Raw genomic sequence first — 13,327 nt, forward strand, 5'->3', positions numbered from 1 at the left:
TTTTCCATATTTTGAGTGGCTTAAAATAATAAAATAAATGAAAATAATAATATAAGATAAAAAATTACGTTTATTGTATTCACTGTTTATAAAAATTTTTTTTGGGTTGTTTTTAATAATTAAATATCGGAAAAGCGAATTTCACGATTAACTGATGGTAACTTCAACGATCTAGTAATTATAAATTTCTACAACGAAAATCAAACCGCCTACCATAAAAATAAATAGAAAATTGTTGACGCTATATTCAAGCTCAAAAATCAAATTAACTTTTATTCATTTAAATGGATTGAGCCAAAAATATACTGTATCATCCTTTGTATTTTTTTAAAATCTCAAAAAAAAAATTTGTAGCATTTTAATAATTTTCGGGATTTGACAAATTTACAATTATTTAGTACGATTTTAACAGTCAAACTTAATTGTACTATAAAACAACTGGACATGAAAAAAAGATGTTGGCATATGAAATATATTGAAAATTTAATACAAAGTCACCCTTGTAATTTAAAAATTTGAAAGGTACATAGTCTGCATATAGGCGCATTTTATATATATATATCTATATATATTATATACATTTATTTAGTTAAGATTGTATGAAATTAGTTATTCAAATGAAAAATAATAATTTGTTGTTTTGTAGTGTTTTAAAAATATTATTCAGGATGGGAGAGTACGTATATTATAGTTTGTACGCACAGTGGCATTTTAATACCTATTTAATGTTTTACCTACTCTATTACTAATGACTATAATAGTATAAAATAAATTACATACCTAACTATTAAAATGCGCATATAAAATATTTAGAAATAACATTAAGTACAGGTTATTATACTGTCTTTAACAACAATCGTTTTTCGTATATACATAACGATTTTATATTTTGGAATTTAAATTTGACACATCAATTACAGTAAATCTTCTAGACACATACAGTGCAGCAGAGCATTGATCTACTTGTTCGAATCTTTTTATTTTACTCCGAAATCACTTGTCCATCTATTAGGTGCATGTATTATTTAGAATCGGATGGATCATAAAATATAAATACATTTGAAATGTTAACAATTTATTTTGTATACAATAGCATTTCCATATTTTCTTTTTCTTTTTTCTTTTTACAGAGTTAATGATATTCTATCTTTGAGGTCATCGTACACTCCACATTGGTAATTTGATCTATATATGTATATAAAAACACTTAATAGTGTGTCCTGTCAGAATCTAAAACACTCATCATTGTAAAATCATCGCTCCACTCTGAATCTAAAACAAAAATAATTTAATTCGTCATTTAAATAAACAGTCAAAATGACACGTACCTAAAATTACGTATGTATTTATACATTATTTAAATTTCTGCTGGGGAAGTTATTGGTACATGATATACAATACTAATGTAAAAGTAGTGTATCGGTACCTTGTATGGATATTTTTAAAATTAATTTTTGCTGTAAGTGTTACACAGTATGGCTTTTTTATTTTCTAATGAAAATATAGAAATAAAACTACCGTAAAATTTAATTTTTGAGTGATTTTCGTTATTCAGTAAGCAGTGTTGGCCTGGTACTTAAAGGGCCTCGGACGGGCTGGACGCATTTCTTCAAAGGGGCCTCCAAAAATGTTATTTCAAAAAATTATAATAAAATTCAGTAATATCGAGGCCCCTCAACTCTAAGACGGCCCGGGGTCTCGGATGCGTTCATGGCCGAGCGGCCATGGCCAGGCCGACACTGTCAGTAAATATAACTGTTGTAGTGTTATGAATGTGCTAAATTTACGGAATTTTTTAACTACGAAGTCAAATCAAGTGCTGAATGGGAGACGAAGACGCTATTCATCGAAGAGTTGTATATTATGTTATAGAGTATGTATATCACTTTTGGGCCTGTATTGAACTATTATCGCCATAGCCCATAGCACTGCGCACAGATAGGTACCTACAGCAAATGGTGTTTTGAGGTACCTGAAAATTTGTTTTAGATTTGTAAGGAATCTAGGAAAATAGGTTTGTTGGAAAGTTTTGCATAATATTTGTATATGTATATCTAACGTTACCCTGGCACCTAGATTTTGGAACCTAAATTAGTGGACGTCAGTGTATATACAGACACCTAACGAAAAATATTGACCATTGAACACGCTGTGTGTGTGTGTGTGTGTGTGTGTGTGTGTGTGTGTGTGTAGGTGTGTGTGTGTGTGTGTGTGTGTGTGTGTGTATTATGTATCTATTAAATATGTAACATACCTTTTAAATCTTACCAACAATGTAAAATTATTTGAAAAATGTAAAATAACAAATACAATTTATATTTTATAGACTTAGGGCTATAACGGTTGAAGCCTTTAATCCTAATGAAAAAAAAAATATTTTTATTTTATTCACATATGACAGGTCTGTAAGTAGGTAGTGTAAATAAATTGTATAAAACAAATGAAGGCTTGAGAAAAATATAATTTACAAATGTATTGCTAAAATGATATAATTTGCTCTCACTCCTGTAAATGGAGAAAAGAATGTGAAATTATAATATACATTCTACGTGGAACCTATAATATAATAATATGATTTATTGTTTCTTGCAATAAGAGGTCACAAAATGTTAAGATTGGAATTTGTTGTAGCATAATATATAAATTTATTACCTATATTACTATAGTGGTAATAACCGAAAAGGTCAATTTTGACGGTTACAACGACACTCTGATTCTTAGAATCACCAATAGTATTATAACGGACTATAGGATTATCAAGGTCGTTACGCCTGACCACATGTTTTACCGTAGACGGTGCAACTGGCCCTTACTCCGTAATGGTACCCTTCAGTCCCCACTTAATCAGGTTTATTTTTATTTTGTTCGCGTCATAATGGGTACAATACGTTAGTATCTGTAATATTAAGGATATCTAACCATTTTAAACGACGATCATTGCGTTTAAAAATCTAAATGCAGTGTGCCATGATGATATTATTTTCGTAGTACCATAGACGAAATCTGTCGTAATCTAGGGGGAAGATGAAATATTAATTACACGTAGGTATATTAACATAATTTATTATATTTATGGAGTTAAGTATGAGTTTTTTGTATGACTTAGCTCCCCTTAGCCTCCCACAATTGTACGTATAATATGGGTAGTTGGTAACTATTTAATATACAAATCAATTGTTTAGACATTAAAAACTAAGATTTCAAAATCAAGTGTGATTTTTGTATTCGATAAATTAATAAAAATAATGTGGCTATTGAAAATTGAACAATATAAATGGAGTTAAGTACTAATTGTAGTTGTATCCGAGGTTAAGTCAGTAGATGCCTTTTAGTATAGAATAATCTAAAATAATATGTAGAATTGATTTTTGAGCCATGGCAAAATCAAATTTTATATTATAAAAATAAATATGTAATTGTTGGCAATCGAAATTAAGTAGTACAAAGTGTAATGTCCGATTCACATCGATACGGAATGACACAAAAATAATGCATATAAATAAAAATAGTGATATTTTAGAATAATTCAACTAAATTATTATTTTTTTTATAAACTATAAAACAAATAGTCAATGTGCACTGTCTTGGTATAATCGTTCATAACAATTATATGATGTGAAGTGCAGTGCAGTACACTAGTCTTATACGTTTTGCAATACTTACCCTCTAAATAGTGGGTGGTTTGTCAAATATTTGTTTGCATTTATATGATTATACAACATCTTTTTTTTTTTTTTAATTTTTCTTAAGCCTTATACTATAATATTATTATTAGGTGAAAATCGATGAATAGCATTAAAATATTTCTCAGCTCACATACTATAAAATTATGTTTTCTATATGCACCCTATATAGTTTTGGCTGTACATTTTAGGGACGTTAAAATATACACACTAGCAAGTATATAATATCAACAAATATAATATAATGTCCTTACAAGTGTTTTCGTGTCGAGGGAAAATATTTGCTCGCACCCTCAACAATAAGGAATAAAAGTCTTTTGTGTTTTGTGCCGCTCGACATCTCTGCGGGACAGATAAATTAACGACGTCTCACCACCCCATATAATCTTGATAGTTATAACAATATTATGTGGCGTCGTAGTTTTCTTTTTTTATTGTCTCCGTATTTCCCCGAACAGCAGGCTGGGAAGGTCGAGTGGCGGTCTTCGGATGTGTGCACGCCGATTTCATACAATAGAATACAATATAGTTGCTCACTTGCAAGGACAATCGTCACGTATCGTTCCTGGAATTTAAGGTCGTTTTGGGTATATGTACGCATACTGCTACTAAAGGCATTATACTCAGTATCTGTTGACATAGCTCATTGTGTTGTATTTATGGCTGTTTCCCGTTATTGTGGTGTGTACCTACTATATAATATTGCAGGTTTTATTAAGTGATATGCGAGTCAATAAATTTATACCTATCCATTAGTCGATCGGGTGGTCTTCAGGGGTTTGAATATGTGGGAGGAGAGTATATAGGTATTAAGTTGGGTACAAAAAAAAATACGTTTGTTGTAGAGGCATCAATTGATGTGAGTATGCGGTGTTGCCAATTTTACTCAATACCCTGAGTCTCTGACATTAAGACATTATTTGTTTGATTTTAAGGAAATATAATATTATGTGGGTAGATTATTAGTAGATAGTACTGGGGTAGTAATTTATGTTCAAGCGGTGTATGTGTCTATTGGTGTGGAGAAACTGGATTTTATGTACGGATATGACATATTATGTATTTTTAAGTGTTTTCTATTTGCCATTATTGTCCATTCGTCTTGTTCTGTCAAACGCAGTGTCGGGACAGAACAATTTTTTTTTAGTTCATAAGTAGAGCGGGGCACAAAAAGCGTTAAATACACGGTTACACATACACACATTTAATTTGTATTATTATTTGTATTTAACTTTAAATCCTGACATACACCATTAGTTGGCTTACCTCTTAAATCTTTCGGCTGGTGGTGGGCGGAAGAAGCAAAAGAAGGGTATACACACTAACCCACTACTCATTACCCAAGGCATAGTACCTATGTTATGAAGAAAATAATAGAGACCTCAGAGGAAAATTGTGACCGAGGCTTTTTATACATGCCACACCGACGCTGGTTAAACGGAATGATGGTGGACGCGTACGTAATCGTATATTATGTAAATATGATACGTAGTTACCTCGGCATATCATGGTGGGAGGAGGACTGGACCACTTAAGTGTATTTAAATTGCACCTGATTCGTATGGGGGTTATTACTGCGAAAGTACTATTTAATATTATATTTCAATATAATTTAATTCATGAATTTATTTTTTTTCATATTTAGTAACACAAAACAAATTCTTAATACCAAATGACACTTGAATAATTATCATAGATTTCTAAACAATCCCATTTATACTTAATATTTCTATTTTTTTTTTCAGTTAGGTGCATTATGTTATAACAACATTGTTTAGTATTGTAACTGATTTTTGTTTTAAACTGTAGAAAAATCTAAAATGACACTATTGCATGAGATAAATTGACACTATTGAGGTATCTACTTAACTGTATTTATTTATCAACCATAACTTTTTTGCGAAGAAATCAGGATAATATTTGTGTAATTTTGTCTACACTCTACGACGATAAAATATATAAAACGAATTAAGATGACAATCTTAGACCCTTTGGAGTGCTTAATTAGATTTTTCTTATAATTGACAGACATCACATATTTTGTTCCCTCTCATTAAAAACAGAAATATTTATTTGTCATTATAGACATTGGTCATTAAATTGTAATTTACATACCTATTGGCTATTGTGGACATAGATGAGCTCATAGTTCATACTACCTAGTATGAATTCGTCATCATCACAAACCGGTACCCAAACCCAGGTAAATGGTATTTTCACACTGGTTGACGAATTTGTAGATAACATATTATGAAAAATGTTATTATTTAAATGTACATAATTTAAAAATGTAATGCGTCATTAAACTATTATTTTAATATTGGCATTTTAGGTAATCCGAAAATGGGTGAAAATAATAAAAATATGTGATAATTAAACGCTATAATTATTGTATTATACAATAAGTCACGCATAGTGATAATAATAAAGTATGTTAAGTATCAACAATAAGTTTAATATTCTTGCTGTGACTATTAAGTGCTTACAATTAATAATTTTTAAAATAGTTATATGAAGTTATAAATTATAATAATTTACGAGTACATACTCATAAATAAAATTTTCATAAAAATTCAAATTAAATACGAATAACCAATTATAGACTCTAATAATGTTCCGTAAATTTTCGTAAAAACATTTAAAACTGTTTTTCTGTGCTCATTAAAATTCGTTAAAACAAAAGGTGGATACTGGGTACCAATAGTAGGTTACAAATGGGACACTGTAATAGATGATGTTAAATTTTAATTCAACGCTTTAATATATTTGTATACGAAAAACAATTTTGAGTGGTCTGTCAGTCAACCTAATGTTATGATACTATTTTTAAATTATAACAGAATAAATATTTTTAACCTATGAAAAGGATAAAAAGTAGTGAGTGGTCGGGTTCCCATTTACCAGACCTTCATTAACAAGTATACATATAATCTAAATTTCAGAAAATGAAACATTCCGTTGAGGAATTCAATTCGTACAAATTAAACAAATTATTATTTTTTAAATGTCATTACTAATGACTCATTAGTCATTGCATTTTAATATCAATATAATAGCATAATATCTCTTCGTGCTGATATTATTAAATGGTAATGGCTAGTTCTCACTCTGTTGCACTTAATAGCCTGAGTACGTGTATAAATATATATGTATACATACATTATTCTATCAGATTGTTAATATTTTATTATTGACCGATATTCAAGTCTAATGAAAAAATAATTGTTATTATACCGATAAGCAGACATTTTAATTTGTACAACACAGACGGACTATGAGCTCGCTCATTATTATATTGGTTTAATATTATTATCTCTGTTCACTCAAAAACTATTGACATATATGTATATATAATTTAAATATTTACATTCTAGTCATCCAAAGGATCAATTTGTTTGGCGGTGATCGACAAGACAATCCATAATAATTTTTATCGTAGTCGCAGTGCTTAGGTAGGCCTACACGCTGCTACGTTAGTTCTGTACTTCAATCATACTCTTATAGTCGTGATGGGTTGTGAATTATATGTTATTATTAGTTATTTAAAGTTTTTTTTTTCGCTTTCAATTTGTGTGCAATAAAACCAACAATAATGTTCAATTTTGGTGAGTGTCCTTTACGTTAATATGTCATATACTTAAAATATAATATTATTTGTCGATTAAATATTAATGGTTTGGAATAATGCATTCTTCGCATGACATCGTTTAAAGTTTTCATAGTTTTGTTATACATTGGTAGTATTATGATTTGAATGGTTTATATGCGAATATTATGTCATTGCAATGAAAATATTAACTAAATAAGTAAATAACGAAGAAATTTACTTTCATAATTTTGTTATAAAACGAGCTAACTATATTTAGCCTATTAGCATAACACAGCTAGGTCAGAGATCAACTAAAAACAGTACAGAACTGCATACAAAATCAGAATAATTTGTACATACATAAGTGGTATACATCTATATTTACTTATAAGTGGACGATGAGTGAATAATAAAGTAGGAGAGTAGCTGTGAAAGACCATAGCATAGTTAAGCTACCATAGTATAGCACAGGGGTCGGCAAGTAATTTCTATTGGAGTCCTAAAGATTAAAATAATAAATCAATGAGGTCCAGTGAAAAAAATCTTTTTCAAATCTTTATATATTAAAAATAGCAGTATAAAAATAAAAATAATTATTCAGTTATTACAATTAATTTATATTAAAATTTACAATATTAAAAGTATGAAAAAAAATATATTTATTACAGTAAATTATTTAACCGATTATTACCTACCCGATAAAATATTTTTTAAATTAAATAAATGTCTGTATTAATAATAATACTATTACAGAAAATAACATAATGAAGTACAATGTGTTGACAGGGTCCATAGTTTTGCCTTCCGCCAGTTGCCGATCCCTGGTATAGCATATAGCATAGTCATTTTAAGCTGCACACAAACGATTTTAGCTAACACATAAGAGAATTACCATAACTTTTCAATTCTTAGTTATAATTATGAAATTGTTGATATACTTAGGTCTTAGAGTGTAGACAGTGTAGTCCGTAAAGTTATATGGTCAATATTCATCAACTAGGTATCCCGTTTTCATCATAAAATGATAATTTGCATTATTGTAATAATCAAATGTACTGTTTACAGTCATTTTTTTCATAACGCCCCAAAAAATACAATGCAATTGCACCCCCTTGCACCTCCCTCGCGGCGCCCTTGTTTATAAGATGTAGCGATCAGGAAGTGAGTTCGTGGTATTTGATTATTACATATACAATTCTATATATTATGTACATTGTACATAGAAAATAGATAATATATTCAATCTTTAGAATTCAGTCTTGATTTATAAACTATTTACATAAAAACATCAAATGCTTGAAAAAATAACGATTATTCAAATAAATTATTTTTAACATCGTCAGGCATTGATATAAAATAGACTATGATAACACTATTGTATGTGTATAATATGATTCATCGCCGTTTCAGCTCAAAATTATTAACAATATAATATATATATATATATTTTTTTTTTTTTTGTGAACTTTGGATTTCCATTATTAGTTAAATATTACTAGAATAATAAATTATTCTTTAGAAAAAGGTATTCCATTGCATCCAAAGTGCCTACCTCAACTATTATGCATTAATCTGGGATTGTATCATTTGTATTGGTATACCTATGCAATATTAATATTATAATTTATTACATGAATACGTCATAGGTACATCCGTTGTCTTTTAGTTTGTTGACGAATAATAATAATTAATAGTAGTTCGTAGGTACTTAAAAATATGTAGCATAATATATTATATTCATTTACACAACACACACACACACACTACTTATATGTACACAAACATAACACATTACACTTAAACCAATTCGTATTATTGTGATAAATGATAATAATATTCCAGTACCTATATAATAATACAATTTATATTATGTTTTCTCGAATTATAAAAATAGCTATGATTTTTAAACCAACAATAACCAGACCATCAAGCTGTTTAAAATGTCTTCAACTTTAACCAGTTAGAGAGGCGGACGACAACGCCCACATCTAAATTACAGCGGTTTGTACAGCAGTAAATCTTTAAATAAGTCACGATTTATGTGAAATTACACTCTGCACGTTGATAGATTATGTGATAGAGCATACTTATAACTCGTAAGTTTTAGGTCTCTCAAACCACCTATTCTATTCACGGGGGTTGACTAATTATTGAGCTCAGTAATTATTTTCAGAAAAAAATTTTACGCAGAAATGTACCAGTTGTTGTAGTCGTTTATCATCGACTAATAAATGTACCAATGTTCCCCCTCAATATATTTTAATTATAAGACGTGAACAACACAGACGAGTGCTAAGTCTTCCTAACTAGCAAATATCACGATTTAGTAATTATTCTATTAATAAATATATAAAGAGGAAAAATGCATTTGTATAAAATTCAAGCACAAACGGCACATGTTTAATTTTAGTAGTTCAAGGGCAACGCGCATAAATACGCGTATTCTATAACAATCATATTCCATATTATTATATGATCTCAGTCTCTCAGCACTTATTTGCTCCATTGATCTGGACTATAATATTAATAACTTTTTATCATTAAAATATAATATTACGTCTATACTCACATATGATACATACAATATTTAATAAAGACTGTTGATTGTGGTACACGGCAATTATGAGTAGACACAACTCAAGTTTAGGTACTAACATTATTCGTATTTCATTTTTCATAAGTTAAAATTATTTATAAACATATTTGAAAAAATATCAGTCCAACGTTTTAGGAGTTTAAATCCCCAAATAATACATGTTCCTTCAAGCCTGGAAAAACATTTCAGGTCTGAAAATGCTGTAAATGCAAAAAGTTTTCATAAACACAATATGAATGGTGCAAGTGAGCTTTAATCATCCGTTTTTCAAACAGCAAATAACAATATATTATATAGCTATATATCAATATTATTTTTTATGAGATAAAGTTATTATCAATTAATCGTTTATTTGGAAACTATTATTATAATATTTGATAATCATCGTCAAGTTTTTGGATAAATGGCAATTTAATAATATTTTGTAACCGGGCTCGAGTTGCAGCTGCCTCCATTCTATGTAAAACTACTCCCCAATGTATCATATATAGTATTATAAATTATATAGCATTGTCCGTTGTGGCATAGGAGTAGACGTTATAACAACCGAACAGGTATAGCCAGTCTTAAAAGCCTAGAATATCGAATTATAAAGGTAATAATTCAATATTATAACACACTCACACTCACACACACACGCGCGCGCGAGCTCGCATAAACGCCTACACACACTCATCATATATTTTATATTATTTGAAATTTCGAAATTCACTGAACACTTTAGGCAAGGTTTTTTTCTCTCGACTTTATTCGTATTATTTAATCCTATATATAGGTACGTCAGTATATGTGTCTTCTATTTGTAAGGACCACACGGTCGAAAAACTACAATAATATAGGTACTGTTTGTAGGTATATCATATATTATTATATTGTGGTCATATTTTCCACGGTAGGTATACAACAATAGTAGGTACCTATCCTTAATCCGGTATAGGTACCCTGCAGAAATGTGTGTCCAAACCACAATATTATATACAATATAAAATAAATGTTCACAACGGTATAAACTATAAACCATACTATACCATAGTTGCAGTGGCGAACGCAGGGGGGGGGTTTAAACACTCCCCGAAATAGTAGGTACAAAAAATAAATTATCTGACCAACAAATGTATTAGTGTATTACTAATAACATTTCAAAAAAATAAAAATAAATTATTAGTTATTAAAAAGTTTCCCTTCTCCCGTGGTTTGTAAATCAATGGATACAGTAAAATCACCAATAAAATATATGATAATGCAGTTTCGAAGTGAGTATGACAGTATGTTATAACTTATTAATAACTGATCGACATCGAAGGCCGCCAATCCGATGATGTACGCAATGTAGACAGACGACGAGTGTAATAATTGCCGTCTACCGGAAATTCCTACAACTAACCTACACTAACCAACAAATTGTAATAATTAGTTATTAATTATTATCTATGATATTATATAATACATGTATTATGTATTTATGTGTATAGTATAAGTGACTAAAATAAAATATAGAAAAGTGTAATACAGTATGAATAATAATATGATATTTATGAATACCTACTTTAAATTTGTTCAACCCCCCCCGAAATTTTTTCCTGCGTTCGCCCCTGCATAATTGTATTGACTGAAATTAACTGACGAGCTTTGACGTTAAATTTACAGTAAAAACGTACATACTTACATTCAGAAAATAAGTTAACTCGTTTAGTTTCAGTTCACCTTCACAGTTGAAATGCGGAACTAGTATCTACAGTGTTGAATCCAGATTTACTTCAGGGGGCGAATGCCCCCCCCTAAAATTTCTTTCGCCCCCCTGAAAAATACAACTTTCTGACTTTCAACAAAATGCACCTACTTATTAAATGCACAATACTAATTTAAAAATAAATAATTAATAGGTTTACAATTTATTTTGTAATTTTTTCAATATTTATAATTTCTGAATTGTAATAAATTATAATAATACGATTAATAATGTGTGACAACCTTAGATTGATTTAAAAATTTAAAAAAAATAATTTGTTTTGTAGTTTTATATAAATTTGAAATATCTAAATTATAAATTGTAATAAGAATAACTACCTATTAATAGATATAATTCATAATACTAAAATGACGTATCACCAATGAAAAAAAAGTGAGTCCCCCCCAGAAAAATTGTCTGGATTCGACACTGAGTATCTATATTATACATTCGCAGGCCCGGCTAAAGTGTGCAATCACACCTAAGCAAACTGAAGTTTTCCTACCCCTAATATGCAGATAAATACAATGTTAAATATATTTTTTAAATGTCACTCCTAAAAAATGTCATCTTAAGCATGATGAGACTGTCATCTATCCCTGGAGCTGAGCCTGCACATTTGTACCTCACGGCTCACAATAGAATCGAGCCCAATCGTGTCCATCACATATTTGAGTCGAAAACTCGAAAAAAGGACGCAATTCCATACATTTCGCCCATCATGTCATAATTCTGGTACCTTACTAAAATTGAACATTACAAATATGTAGTTTCACGCTACGTATTGTACTATACTTGAGTGCATGTGTATCGTATAGCATATAGACATATAAATATATAATATACCTTAAATACACGTCAAATGGATTTGACACAGGTCACAGAGCTTTTTTTACCATTCAAATAAATAATTGATTGATTAATGTAGTAATATGTGATAACAATAAGAAAACATATTTTGTAATGCAGGCCAGTTGTAGTAATATGTGATAACTATAAGTAAGCATATTTTGTCATGTAGGCCAGTCAAGCTAATGTGCTGAGGCAGCTAAATTGTAAATTAGATATGAGACAAAAGAATTGAGAGAAAGGGAGAGTCATGGTACCGAGTACTACGATTTACGATTATTGTTTTTATTTGTTTGTGTGTATTAAATAAAGGGGTTTTAACTAATTGGATTGTGTATTTAAATTCGGCGTCACCTATAGTATAACGAGTCCTATCTGAAACCGATTAATTTATGGTCGTCGAGGACAAAGGTATTAGAATTACGTTTTTCTATCTATTATTAAGACTAAATTAAAACCGGTTAGTTCATGATATTTTAGTCAAATAATTAGAATTTAAGCGTATGAACCTGAAAGTGCATACACGACATTAATATACACACTAAATAATGGTATAATTTCTAAAATGTATAAGTTCTGACTGTTTTATATAAATAAAATATGTATTATATCCGATAGCCATCTAACCGTCCAGGTTAAGACTTAGTAGAGTCAGTATAGTCCACAGGGCCAGGTTTTCCCTAAGTCCCACTCGATAAATTCTAACACCAATTACTACCTACTTTCAAATGTACGGTGGGGTGGGGTATAAGAATCTAGGACCCCCCTCTCCCCGATTCATTGTAAATTTCCCCCCAAACGGGACAATTTCTCCCTTGAAAAAAAATTAAATGCAAAAATATTAAACATTAATATACATTGCAAATTAATAAATATACACA

Source organism: Diuraphis noxia, unplaced genomic scaffold (assembly GCF_037042655.1).
Source record: "Diuraphis noxia isolate RWA-SAM2 unplaced genomic scaffold, SU_Dnox_SAM2 contig0001, whole genome shotgun sequence".
NCBI classification, from domain to species: Eukaryota; Metazoa; Arthropoda; class Insecta; order Hemiptera; family Aphididae; genus Diuraphis; species Diuraphis noxia.